Source organism: Protopterus annectens, chromosome 6.part0, assembly GCF_019279795.1.
Source record: "Protopterus annectens isolate FY-2018-M chromosome 6.part0, PAN1.0, whole genome shotgun sequence".
Classification (NCBI taxonomy): domain Eukaryota; kingdom Metazoa; phylum Chordata; order Ceratodontiformes; family Protopteridae; genus Protopterus; species Protopterus annectens.
Window position 1 is genome coordinate 1,710,253,734 of NC_056737.1, and position 14,953 is coordinate 1,710,268,686.

The following is a 14,953-nucleotide window of genomic DNA, read 5'->3' on the forward strand; positions in this document are numbered from 1 at the left end:
CTTTTATGGAAAGCCTTCCTGATGTGACTTTGTCAGCTAAACACACCTTCAAAATTTAACCCTAGTCCCTACAAACTAGATTTGTTACAGAAACTATAAATTAATTTAACACCCTCACTTTTCTCATGTCAACTGTTGCCAGACAATCAAAATGCCAGTATCCTGTTTTATAGAAAGATAGTGTCATCACTCATACATTTATAGGTTCATAGGTTTATAAGTACGTACTAGGATAATGAATACTGGGGCCTTTTTAAACCTAACCATGTGTCCCAAATCTCTGACAGCTTCTGGTACCCTTGATAAGTGTAAGCAAGGGTTTGCATGTTGAAATATTTACAAGCAGGAGCCTGGGAGATGAACCATTTACAGGCTCCCTGTGTCCATTATAGGCATAGGTGCCAAATCAGGGTTGAATTTCCTGTTACCCATCCAATTGTCCAAGTTACACTTGAATTAGGTTAGGGTGGAACTCTGTTTCACATGGATGGGAAGCCTTTTCCAGGAAGGGGTAGTCTCTGGGCTACATACTTGTTTCTCAAGCAGGTCTTATTTATATTACAGCAAAGTTTAAGTCTTCAGAATGGGAAATTCTGGTGCTGTTTGTTTTGTGGATATGCAGGATGTCTATCAGGGTGAGGTTTGACAATGTCTTGTATTCCAGGCATAGATCTCCCCTCAAAGGCCTGTAGGAAGCAGAATACAGGGATATGACTTTGAGGTATGCATAGGACATGTTACTTTTGTCCTGTATTCTGTTAGTGAGGAATCTATGTGGACATTTTAATTGTTGCATGTGCCTGGCTCGGTACATATCAAAAGAGGCATTGCACTTAACAACAGAGCAAGGTATTGTGTCAAATGTGGTGGCCAGGTCAAAGTACACAACGTGAACCATTTTTCCCTTGTCTATTGTTTTGCTAACCTTCTCAAAGAAGTACACCAGGTTGAGTAGGCATGACCTGCCCTTGACAAAACCAAACTGGGTTGGGTCCAGAGTGTGGAGGTTTCCTATGTCATTATTGATAATTTCCATGAGAATTCTTTCCATGGCTTTGCATATGAGTCTAATAATACTTATGAGCCATTAGTTTCCAGGGTCTACTCTGTAGACAGCTGACTTTGTGCAGAGGAACATGGGTGCCGGAACTATAGAGCAAGGGGGAGGGGGAGCCCCCCACTTTTCCAGCTGCAAGACCTGTCAGAAAAAATTAATGAAGTGGAGTTCATAGGTTCATAGGTTCATAGGTTCATACTAGGCTACCTGCCCTAGGGCATTTATAAGCCTAGCCAGAATGTGTTTGGCTTTCACCACCCATTTTAAATTTATTTTGCTATGCCCTTTTTCGAGGTTAGTATACTGTGCCTCTGTCTAACAGTGACACAGAAGTGATACCCGGGGTAAACCTACGATCTCCCATCCACTCATCAAGATTCCTCTTGAAGAGAGTCAATGAGGGACTCTGCCTAACCTGGACTGGGATTTTATTCCAGAGTGAAGGGAGCCTCTGGGTTATGAATCTGTCCCTCCAGCATGTCCTATTTATTTCAGTGCTGCGGTTCAAGTCTCTTGAGCGCGTAGCTCAATGGGATTTGGATTTTCTGAGGTGCAGCATGTCCATTAATTCCGGGTTGGACATGGCTTTATACGTCAGGCACAGATCGCCTCTGAACAGGCGGTATGCCACTGAGTAGAGCTGGAGTTTCTTTAACCGGGCAGCATATGGCATCTGTTTGAGCTCCTTGATCCTCTTGGTGAGGTACTTTTGGGGTCTTTCCAGTTGCTGCAGGTGTCTGGTAAGGTACATCCCAAAAGGGGCATTGTACTCAATTATGGGCCTGATGAGGGATGAGTAAAGAGGCACGATGACCTCCCCTGATCTAGATGTGAATCCCTTCATGATTAGGTGGGCTATATAAAACGTTTTTCTAACCACTTTGGCCACGTGGTTGTCAAATGAGAGATTGCTATCAACTTGGGTCCCCAGGTCCCTAATTACTTCTTCTGTACTTAATGGATTACCACCTATGTGGTAATTTGTGGGCACTTTGTTTTTGCCAAAGGGGATGACTATACACTTTTTTGGCATTTAGCTTGAGGCCATGGCTCTGGCACCAGTTGTCTGTTTCTATGAGGCCCTTTTGGAGGATGCTTGTGTCGGCTGGAGAGTCGATTATGGTGCCCAGTTTGCAGTCATCTGCGAACTTGGTCAGCCACAGTCCTTCCATGTTGGCCTGTACCTCCGAGAAATATATACCGAACAAGAGAGGTCCCAGGACTGAGCCTTGTGGGACACCACTTGTAACTGGTTTGGAGTCTGACATGGCTCCAGCAATTCTAACCATGTGGGTTCTGTCCTTGAGCCAGTTTGCAATCCATCTAGTGACATAGGGGTTTATATTTAAGCTGGTGAGCTTATCTATAATGCCCGAGTGGGGCATTGTATTGAAGGCTTTTGCGAGGTCCAGGTAGGCTGTGTGGACCACATTCCCCTCGTCAATGGCCTTGGTGACTGTTTCAAAGAAATCAACCAGGTTTAAGAGGCAGATCTGCCCTTAACAAAGCCGAACTGGGTAGGATCCAGTGTCTGTAGGTCCCCAATATCTTTATTTATGAGGTCCATGATGATCCTTTCCATAGCTTTGCAGACCAAGCTAGTCAGGCTTATGGGGCGATAGTTTCCAGGATCCGTTGAGGCACCACCTTTATGGAGAGGGACCACTGTTGCTGTACGCCACTCTTTGGGCACATATCCTGTAGTAAGGCTGAGATTGAACAGTAGTTTTATGTTTGGGTTTAGCTCTTCTTGGAGTTCATGTAGGATGCAGCCCGGGACACTGTCTGGCCCCATTGATGCTGTGTTTTTTGCTTTGAAGAGGGCGGCTCTTACCTGAGCATCTGAGATGTCAGGGGCAGCACTCTGCTGGGATCAATCTTTGCCCTTTGGTGGGAGGGGAGAAGTTTGCGCTGAACCTGTCAGCTAGGATGTTGGCAATATCTGTGGGTTCAGTGTATTTTTTGTCATTTTGGACTAATTCTGAGCATATCTGGGAATTACCACCCAGGTTCCAAACATAACTAAAGAAAGCCTTGTGATTATCCTTAGTGTCCTGTGCAATTTTTCTCTCAAAGCTGGCCTTAGACAATTTTATGAGTGCCCGTAGTTTTTTGCTAATACTGATCAGTGATGCCTTCCCTTTTTGGGATTTTGCTCTATCATTTAGTAGCTTCCTCCTTCTATTGTACAGTTTGTTTATGGGTGGGGTCCACCAGACAGGACATCTGCCTTTGGAGGATTGGGTCTTGGTTTTATTTGGGATCGCATGATCCATGCATTCCTGAAGGTGTTCATAGAATGCATTTATAAAGGATTCTGCGGTCTGGGCCGTATTTTCCACAGGCCCGGGGGCTTTGAAGGATTCCACCTTGGTTTTGAGGAGTGTGAAATTTGCTTTAGAGAAGTTTTTCACTGTGGTTTTCTGGGCAGGGGGTGGGGTTGGGATGTGAATATCCAGTGAGATTAGTTTATGGTCTGATCTTACCAGTGAGGGATACACTTCTGGTCTGGAGCATAGAGTCCCCATGTTGGTGATGATCAGGTCCAGTATGTTTTCCCCTCTTGTGGGAGTGGTAACAAGTTGTTCCATAGCATTTGAGTTTATAAATTCTAGGAACCTTTGGGCTAGGGTGTTGGAGCTAGAGTAATGCTCCCAGTCTATGTTTGGGTAGTTGAAGTCGCCCAATATAATGGTGTTTGGAGAGACCTTCATATTTTCCAGTGTTCTCAGGAAGGCTGAGTGGGGTTCCTGGGTTTGGGAGGGTGGTCTGTAGCAGGCTATAAACTGGAAGGTAGTTCTACCCACTGTTAGTTGCACATGGATAGTCTCTGATGCTTCGTGCTTTGCCACCAACCTGGAGGTGTGGGTATCTTTGATGAATATCGATACTCCCCCTCCTTTTGTGGTTTGGTCCAAGTTTTGGGGCCGAAAAGCATGGCATGAGGTATAACCTGGTAGTGCTGGGGTGCTCTCGGGAGCCCTGAACCAGGTTTCTGTTACTGCACAGATATCGATGTTCTCCATGCTAAGGAGAGTTTCGAGTGCATGCATCTTGAGGTTTAGACTTCTGGCGTTGAGTAGCATTACTCTTAGTTTCTTATCCCTTGTGATACCTATGGAGGTGGGTTTGTCTTTTGAGCCTTGCCTAAAAAGGCACTATGGGGTAGCAAGAGCCTTTGCCAATATCCGAAAGCCCAGGGGTGACAGGTGCAAGCCGTCCCTAGCGAAGCATCGTGGCTTGTCGAGCATATCATCCCAAGCTGACAGGCATTGACTCCCCTTTGAATGACACCAGTACTTAAGCCAATTGTTGAAATTGATCATCTTGTCTTCATATTGTGGCATCATTCTTGGTGAGGGTAAGATGCTACTCAAGGTCAGGGTCATACCGGCCTGGGCTACATGCTCAGAGAGCTCCTTTATGTCTCTTTTCATGTAGTCCAGGGAGGTACGTCTCAGGTCATTCACACCAGCATGGACAATGACTGAGTCATATTTGTACTTGCCTTGGAGTGACATGAGTGCTTGTGTTATGTGGCAGATCCTAGCGCCCGACAGGCTGCTCACCGTGACCCTCTCCTTGTTCAGCCTGGTGAGCGGGACGCCAGTGTGCCTGACGATAGAGTCACCTATTACAAGTGTATCAGGTGTGTTGTTTAGTCTTAAGGGCTGTGACTGTTCGGCACACTGGCTTTGTGAGATATGTGTTGCACGTGTTTTGTTTTGGGGTAGCAGTTGCTTGGGTGTCTGCTTTGGAGGTCTCTGCTGCTTAGGCTGATCTTTATTTAGATCCTCCGAGTATGTTTTTGTGTGATTATGTGTTTGGTTTGCTGTCGTGGTAGGTCTATGTGAGACTGGAATTGTAGTCCTCCTGACTGGTTATGCCAGTACTGAGTTGAGAGAGCTTAGCCTCCAGTTTGGCTATATGGTTGCATCTCTCACATGTGTTGGAATTTGTTGGGAGGAGGACAGGGTTGTCTGTGTACATGAGGCAGTTGTAACATTGCCTCAAGATTCCCAGATTCACCAGCTGGACCGGAGAGGAGATTGACAACTGACCTTTGGACATGCTAGAATAATATTGGGAATTCCTTAATAATTGAAAACAAGGGCCAGTGGGGAGTGAGGGTGTAGTGCTTTTAATTTTTAGTGCTGACATATAATTGCTTTAGTGAGCAAGTGCCAGGTAACTTAAGTGCAATGTGTTACAGGTAACTTAAATGCAAAATGACAAACAGTAACTTTCTTTCAAGTGAAACAAGGAAATAAGTACAGTAAGCAATGCAGATATCACTAGTGATCCACAGAAGCTGAGAAGCCGCGTATTAGGTGGAATTAACGCTCCAGGAAATAACAAGCAAACAAACAACAAGCATATAAACAAAGCTAGATTCAGCAGGCCTGGATCTAGTCTATGCTACAGCAAACAAGGTGTACCAATTTCAGTAAGATACAGTTCAAATATTCAGGCACTATAAACCTTTAACCAGAAATTCCCAGCTCAGAAGGGCAGAGTCCAGCCTCTTCTCCCACAAGAGTGCAGACCACGAACCTTCTTAATGTAAAATAACTGGCCTGAAGCCCAAGTGCTTAAACCAGATCTAATACACTTTAAGAATAACAGACACTGGGCTCTCAATCAGCAGTTCCCAACTTAGAAGGATGAAAGCTACCTGTCCTGCCACCACAGTGCATGCCACAAACCTTCCTAATGTAAAACAACTGGTCTGAAGCCCAAGTGCTTAATCCAAAAGACTTAGAATGATAGCTACACTTTAATCAAGTTACTACCAAGCAGTAATAAATACAGTTTTCCTGCTAATGTGGATTCACGTGTGGAAGTTTAACTAAACTAGCTGCTCTTGTTTTCTTATTGCTCTGTGTTACAGGAGTTATGTTGCTGCTGTTCTGTTGGTGCTGCCACAGCCAGAGTCATGCCGGTAAGGAGAGTTTTGTTCTTTTATTTGCAGGAGTGTGTGTGTGTGTGTGTGTGTGTGTGTGTGTGTGTGTGTGTGTGTGTGTGTGTGTGTGTGTGTGTGTGTGTGTGTGTAAAATGCCCCAGTGAGGTATACCTGGTGGTTAGTATTACTCAGGCTCAAACAAAAGACTGAATTCTCTACCCATACCACCATTTGTGATTCAGGGAGTGGAGTCCATAGCCTTCAACTGTCCAGATTTTCACAGAATATTTGTCTCATACTTTTGGTCTGTTCCTCTTAAAATTTGTGGTTTCCTGGCAATTCAATGAGAAATGAATTCACTAAATAATGATAGCCCTTTAAGTTTCAGCCTTCCTATCTTTCAGGAAACACATGGTAACACAAAACACTCCATTTTAGCAACTTTCTAAGATTATACAAGCAATATTTGAAATGTGTCCCTGGTTTTGGGCCTTTGCTCCCGGCAAATAAATTTTGGCATTTTCCAGATTTCTTGTGCTGCCAAGTGAATTCAAAGGTCCAAAAAAAAAAAAAAAAACCTGAAGCAACTGCCTGCTTACAAGAACACGGAGAGCGGAACCCCGTGCACACCAGTAAAAGCCACTGCAAGTTCTACTTTTATCAACAGACTGTGAGCAGTGTAGGTCTATTATAATATTCTCTCTGTGATACTCCTACTGATTCTTCTGCTGTGCACACTACTGGACCCCCCCCCTTTTTACTCCCATTTACTATAACAAATATATACATTTTTCCAAAGCTTTGCATTTATTTTATATTCTTATATTTTATTTATTTGTGTATCACATTTCTTTTATATTCTTATATTTTATTCTCCCATTTATTGTAACAAATATATACAGTTTCCCAAAGCTTTACATTTATTTTATATTCTACTTCCCTGATGCTCTACTAAATCTGTTTTTGAATTCACACAGATAAACAGACACTTTTAGGTACTGACCTGGGCTAGCTGGTTGATTGTTTTACTCTTCTCAGAGCTTTCTCCAAGTCCTGGTCCATAGCCCCCCCTTTTCTTGTTCTCCTAACATAATTCTAGTGCAAGTCTCCTAGCCCTGTCAAACCTGTTTTTTCACAGCTTTCTCCAAGCCTTGGCTATTAGCCCACCCCCTTCTCTTGGTCTCCTAACATAATCTTATTGTAAGCTTCCCAGATCTGTCAATCCTGTCTATTCCCTCCCTCTTCCTCTTGAGAGTTTACTTATTCTTCACCTGAGCAGCAGCGCCATCTTTAAATACTAAAAACCTTTGCCTGACTACACTCTATATCTGTCTATCCCACGGGCATCCCTTAGTAGTTTGCACAACTGTAAGTACCATTTGTGATGTAGAAGATTCAATGGAATCTGTTTCTGTTTAATTTATTTTAAGAGGCTGTGCACTGGTGTGTTAAGGAAGTGGCATAGGAAGTTTTAAGTGTATAATCCGACCTGTACTATTTATATGCTGTCTCGGTCATTTCCTAGAGTGCAATTGTAGGTTTGCTTGCTTTAAGAAAGTAATCACCTTTTACTGATATAAACTTGCTGCATTTCACTGTTTACAATTTGGAAATACACTGTTTCAGCTTGACTTAGTCTGATTTTATTAAACAGTTTACTAGAACACATTGCTCTCACTGCTTTTAAATTGTTTAAGTGTACAACTTCACCTGTAAAATACCTATACTGTCTTGGTCATTTCCTATGTAGTGTGCAGCTGTAGGTTTAATTACTTTAAGGATGTAATGAGCTTTTACTGTTAAACTTACTGCATGTTACTGTTTACAATTTGGAAATGCACTGTTTCCGATTGCCTTAGTCTGATTTTGTTAAAAAGCTTACTAGAACACATTGCTGTTACTGCTTTTAAATTGGCACGAGTGCTGTCATTGGTATTCAGCCGCTGTGCTGTTTCAACTTGTGTTAGTTAGATTTTACTGCTTAGCTTATTTTGAATGCCTGTCCCACGGGCATCCCTCAGTAGTGTGCACTTACTCGATGTCCCTTTCTAAAACTCTGGCATAACTACATTATTTTCCTACTTCTTAGTGAACTGCAGCTCCCACTGGTGCAAAAACAATAAAAACAAACAGAAAGGTAACATTCAAACCAAAATGATAAGCTGCCCTATTTCTGTAATTGCTGATCTTCTCACTGATTGTTTTCTGTTTGGCGACTGCTGCTCCTCCTGGAAGGTGTAAATCACTCAGTTCGCCCTTTGGGCTCACTCTGCTCCCCTACCCTGCTCCCAAATACCACCCGCCCCCACTAACTGTACTTTTATACATTCACTCCACCCAACACCTCTCCAATCACAACACACCTAAGCCAAACCCCACCCACCTATAGATCTACATCACCCCAAACATCCACCCCTCCTACAGTGATCTACATAACATCTCTCCCTATAACCCTATTTTCCCTACAAATCTCTCTCTCTCTTCTCTTACCTATCTCAGACTTTTTCCCAAACCTTGTCATAACACTCACACACTCCATTACATCTTACCATCAACCTCACTTCCTGTCCTACTCATCCATCTCACATGAACTCGATACCTCTAACCCAATCTATTTCTTCAAACCAAAACTGCTCCCAACCCAACCCCCCCCTGCACTCCCCTCTTAAATGTGGTACCAGAAAATCACCACTCTCACACAACCCAAGCTACCCTTGCCCAACACACTGCCTCACTCTTCTACTTCCCACATCTCTCTCTCACTAGCCAGTGACATCCACCCCAACCTGGACCCATCTCTAACATCTATATCACCAAACCCTCTACTCAACCCACAAACTCAAAGTCATTCGCCTTACAACACTTAATGCACAAAGCCTAAAAAACAAAATCCCTAACCTCCATGCCTGGCTCTCCCTTAACCACCCTGACATTACCGCTGTTTCTGAAAACTGGCTGAAAACTTATATAAAAGATAGCAAAATCCTACAACCAGGTTTCCAAATCATTCACAATGACAGAGCCCACAAAAAGGAGGTGGAGTAGAAACAATCTACCCCACCTCCCATACCATAACTCCCTACTCCAATAAAATACCAACCTTTGCCAATGCTGAAATTATAATAGGTTTACTAAAAATAAACAACCACAAGTCTATATGTATTGCTGCCCTCTATATTCCCCATGGTGATAATATCAAAACTCTTGAAAACATCCTGTCCTGGTTCTCCTCCAATATAAAAAATGAAACCTATATACTTGATAATACCAACATCAACTGGAATACTATTAACTCTGAAGCCCCATGCCACATAATCAACCCGTATAACTTCTCCCAACTAATACAATCTCCAACCAGACCAAATAAAGATGGTACGTCTGGTACCATCATTGACTGGATCTTAACAACTCACCCAAACCTTATCATCAAAGCCGGAACATTACCTGATCCTCTCAATGATCACCTACCAGCCTTTGCCAACCATCTCCCATCTCCACTGCATAAACAACACCACTACATCCAAACCTGCAACCTCTCCTCTTTCAACCCTCTAACTTTCTCCGAATGCTTAAAACATACTGACTGGTCCCCTCTAAAAACCCTTCCTCTAGATGATGCCGTTTCCTACTTTAACCACTCATTCTTAACCCTTCTCAATCAGCAAGCCCCTCCTTGGACCAAATGCATCAAAACCATTCCCTGCCCATGATTATCAAAAGATACTAAACTAGCCTTGCACCAAAGGTTAAAAAAAATGGAAACAATATCAAAAACATAAAAACCCTAACATCCTCCAAGAGTATAAGCAACTACGAAACTCTGCAAAAAACTAATAATTAAAGACCACAAAGCCCACTACTCCAAACTCCAGTCCTTGCACTCAACAAATCCCCAAAAATTCTGGGACTCCATCTCATCCATGCTGCATCCTGGCAAGAAAGAAAACCCCTGCCCAGACCCAAACCTCTCCAACCTTGAAACAGACAGCCAGTTCAACTCATTCTTCATAGATTGCATAGCTAAAACTATCAGCCTCCCCCCCCTTTTCCATCACCACCCCCTCCTGCCCCAACCACCACCCCAATCATCAACCTTCCTCCACATCCTTCTGCCTCAAGCCCATCCCCACAAGCACTATAAAAAGACTTCTCCTCAAACTCAAGCCCTGTTGCAATGCACCAGATAACCATCCACCCACCTTCCTCAAAAATCTGCAGACAGCATTGCCTATCCCATCTCTATTCTTATAAATAGATCCATACAAGAATCATACATCCCTTCTATCTGGCGCCATGCTTTCATCATCCCCCTCCACAAAGGTGGCAAAAATACTGATATCGCCAACTTCAGGCCTATTGCCATCCTTTCCCCTCTTTCTAAAACACTAGAAAAAACAATACAAGCACAACTCATGGCACACCTAACAATAAGCAATCTCCTCTCCCCTACCCAACAAGGCTTCTGCCCTGGCCACAGCACCATGACTGCTCTTCTTTCCTTTCTTGAAACAATAAACCTTAAACGCGACTCAGGCAAGTTCATATCCACACTATTCCTAGATCTGTCAAAGGCCTTTGACACCATCTCACACACCCTACTTATATCCCAAATCTCCACCCTACACCTCTCTCTCACCACCATCGTCTGGTATTCAAACTACTTGTACAACTGCTAACAAGCTGTCCAATTGAAAACTTCAACCTCTCCCTTCCTTCTAACACCCACAGGTGTCCCACAAGGTTCTGTTCTTGGCCCTCTTCTCTTCAACCTATTCATTAATGGCTTTCGCCAATCCATCCCAGACACACCTATCATCCAATATGCAGATGACTCAACAATCATCTGCTCAGCCTTTTCCCCCTTCGAGCTCCAAGCAAAAACCCAACTAGCCTTCTCCAAAACAGAAACCTGGATGCAGTCTAACCAGCTGGCACTAAATACAAATAAAACTAAACTAATGTTTTTTCCCCTACCAAAAACTCCATCGACAAATCCACATTCACCATACAGAGCCAAAAAAACACCCTCCTTGAAATTGTTCCCAACACCAAGCTTCTTGGCATCATTATTGATGAAGAACTAAAATTTGACACCCACATCCACTTCACAATCAAGAAAATCCACCAAAAGTTAGGTCTCCTCTACAGGCACAACTGCTTCCTAAGCCCCTCTACCAGTAAAACCCTTACATCCACCTTCCTACTCCCCTCCCTTATGTATTGTGCCCCTCTTTTCACCAGTCTCCATCTTGGCCTTCTGTCCAAACTTGACTCCTGATACCACAAAATCTCCAAATTTGCAACCAATTCAAAAACTCATCCCACCACTGCCACTCCCTCCTCACCCTAAACTGGCTTGAACTACCCAACTACCTCAGTTACCTACAACTCACCATTGCCCACAAGCTCATAATCTTTAAACATGCCAACTGCCCAGCTCTGTCTACTTCCTTAAAACCTTACATTCCCAATCACTCACTCAGATCCAAAAACCAAAATCTCCTTCAGGTCCACGACCTCCTGGACATCTACTGCTGTCCCACTCCTTAGCTAAATAGTGGAAGTCTCTCCCCACACACCTATGCAACTTACCTAACCATGAAAATTTCAAATATCTACTCTCTCATCTTTCTTCCAAATGGGAATGCCCTTGCCATGCTGCAACTTAACCCCCACATTCCACCTTGCACTGACTTATCCAACTACCTCTACTATTACTTCATCCCACCCAAAACAGTCTCTCCCCTACTAAAAACTATTTTTTTTTCTCTAATATCTATTGTACTATACTCTCCAATCTCAAATATACTATTACCCTCTCCATGCATAATATTTTCCTAACCTACTAATGGCTAGTAGATATATATTTTGAAATGTTAAACCTACAATTGAGTTTATAACAAAAATATTCACTTTATGTAAATGTTGAAATTTCTGTATTGAATTATATCTTTTCATTTTTGTAACATTGTGACAAGCCAATTGGAAATATGGAGCTTATCTGTAAATGTTTAATTAGCTGTATGAACTATGTCCTTTTGTAACATGCGAAATGTAACTTGCAATTATTGTGGATCTTTCCTCCCCGGGCCTCCACTGAAATGGGCTCTTCTTGGCCCAGTGGACTTCCCCGGTCATCAAACTTAAATAAATAAATACATTTTACAAGGAGCTGAGAGCTTTGGAGAAAAGAAGTTTAGTGCTACTTATACTAAGCTGCTTGCATTGTTAGTAGCACAACAGATAGTATACTTGCTTTTGATGCAGAAGGCTGTGGGTTCTACTCCCACAGTATGCAGATGGATCGTTGATACCGTACTGTGTTGTATTTTAAAGGGAGTGGATGCTGCAGTCCTATTAATGTCCTCCTTTCGAGGAGTTACCTAGTAACTGTTTCTGTTATCAGTTTGCCATCCAATCCCCATTGCAAAATTACTAGCTTATCATTTTTTTTAATGTAGCATAGGCAATTCATTCTTCAAGGGCAACAGGGACTTTATTTGTAGATGAAACAATGAAATAGAAAGTTGTTTGCTAGCAGCAACCTCTTTATTAGTTACAGACCCTTTAATGTGGAATTATTTAGATGACTTATTTCTGCAGAGATTTTGCATATTTTCTGATATCTGTGGATTGTAATGACAGAAGTTTGAGTGGCCTTTTATGGTTGAAATTTTCTGACATGGGAAGTTTTGTCATTATTGTTTCATTCATTTTGTTTCATTGCTTACTACACATTTAAAACACATTCTAACAACTGGTGCTGTATTATACAAGGAATATAATTTAATACAATCAGGTTAATACAGTCAGAAAGGTGAATCGAAGAATGCATACATGTATCGTTGCTCACAGGATGCAGGAGATCAAAATAGGGGAAGACACCAGTCACCAATGGAGTCCCCAAGGGTTTGGTGCTGAGACTTTTTCTGTTTGGCATATACATCTCAAAAGCAGAAGTTAATACCAAAGGGCTTTGGCCGACTAAGTCTGAGATGATTGCAAGCTAGGAGCAGTTATTAAATCCCCAAATGACTTAGCCATCATGCAGGCAGGTTTTTCCCAAACAATAACTGGTGCCAGAATCATGAATTGAAACTGAACTCCAAGAAATACATTATCATATCCTTTGGGAAGTCATCTACTCCAGGGAATTGCCAAATTGACAATGCCCCCTGAGAAATGACCCAGTTGTTTGGCATTTGGGAACTTATGTGTACAGTGACCTTACATTTGACCAACATGTGCCCAGAGTCATAAGAAAGTCTTTCTATATTGCACAGCTTATAAATAAATTGATTTTGACTAGATCTAGAGATGTTATTGTCCATCTTTACAAAGCCCTCATTAGGTCAATCATTTTGTATAATGCCCACTTTGGCATGTATCTGTCCAGACCCATGCAACAATTGGAATACCCACAGAGATACCTTACTAAAAGGATACAAGTCCTAAACAATAGGTCTAGTACGGACCATCTCAAAGATTTATCACTATACTCAGAATCTTACAGCGTGCTTAGAGGTGACATGTCTGGGTGGCCTAATGGTTAAGGTGTGTGTTTGCCTTACAAGCACAAGGTGTGGGGTTTGAGTCTCACAAGGGATAATTGGCTAGACTTAAAATGGCTCACAAGGGCAGTTAGCTTAGTAATAATCTATGAACCTATACAAGGCATCCACTGACCGAATACAGATGGACCTACTTGAACATCAGCAAGTCAAATGGGATCAGAAATACTCAGCTAGGTATCTAAACTGAATGTTGTGGATATATGGATATATATCACAGAGGCTACCACTGTTCCAAAACAGACTATCCATTCAAGTAAAACAAAGCTCATTCCTGTCGGTATTCAAATGCAACTTGGATCTAAGGATAGGTAATAGAAAATGTACTCTAGGATTGCCCCTCATGCCACTAATGGATAGAGGCAGTTCCTAAATGCTGCATCCCTTACATGGGTCCCCTCAAATTATCTATAGTATGATCACATTTATTCACACTAGGGCTAATGTACAATTATCAGCCATGGGATATGTAAAACCAATCAGGAAATGTTAATTAAAGCACCAAAAGGGAAATTGGCTAAGCTTAAAATGTACTCCAAGTGGACCTATGTTCTGGTAGTAAATAGTTTAAAAAAATTGCCTTTTTAGATCACTAAGTGCCCCTCTCACCCCCTGCCCCCCCCCCCAGTCTTCAACAGCTTCCGGCACCTCTGCAGAGGAATGATGATTGTTGCTGTCCATTGTGAGGCACAAATCCTTTTTGCTGGCTACAGTTAAATAGTGACTATAGATGGCATGATAGTCCATGTTTCATGCTGTTTAGAAGACAGCCTGGGATATTGTCTGGATCCATCAATGCAGTGTTCTTGGCCTTAGAGACAGAATATTGAGGAGATGTTCCCTGGTGATAGTTGGGAGAGTTACATTTGCTGGTATTTCCAGAAGGGGGGGGGGGGTAAAGTTATAGCGGAATTTGTCTGTCAGAATGTTTGCTATATCTTCTGGATCAATATAGGTGGTCCCATTAACAATGAGCTCTGCACATGATTGTGTATTGCCTTTGAGGTTGTGGACATACCTAAAGAATGCCTTGTGATAATCCTTATCCTTGGCCTTGCAAGCTAAATTTACCTCAGATTTGTCTTCAGTAGACTTTATTTGTCCTCTAAGTTGTTTGTTTAGTTTGCGATTGCCTTTATCCTGTTGGGTGCTGCAACTCCTAATATTTGCCATGATTTTCTTCCTTCTGTTATACGGCCTACTGACGCTGTGATTCCACCAGAGTGACTTGTTTTTTTGAGTTAGTTATGTACTTATTCCTGGTGGGTACAGCTGCCTCTATGCAGCTATTAACAGGGTTGTATAGGGTTTCTGTGAACAGTTCCGCATATGCAGCAGTGCTCTCAGAGTTTAGTGGAGCTTGAAATTTTGCCAGGTAATCACTTAATAGTAGGAAGTTAGACTTGTAGTTGTTCCTGAACA

The 14,953-nt window shown here is 42.4% G+C and overlaps 1 protein-coding gene across 4 annotated transcripts in view; it reads right to left on the reverse strand.

The window, feature by feature from the left end:
- KIAA2012 (KIAA2012 ortholog) overlaps window positions 1–14,953 on the reverse strand; it is a 971,910-nt gene that overhangs the window by 871,570 nt on the left and 85,387 nt on the right. The window lies entirely within an intron of this gene.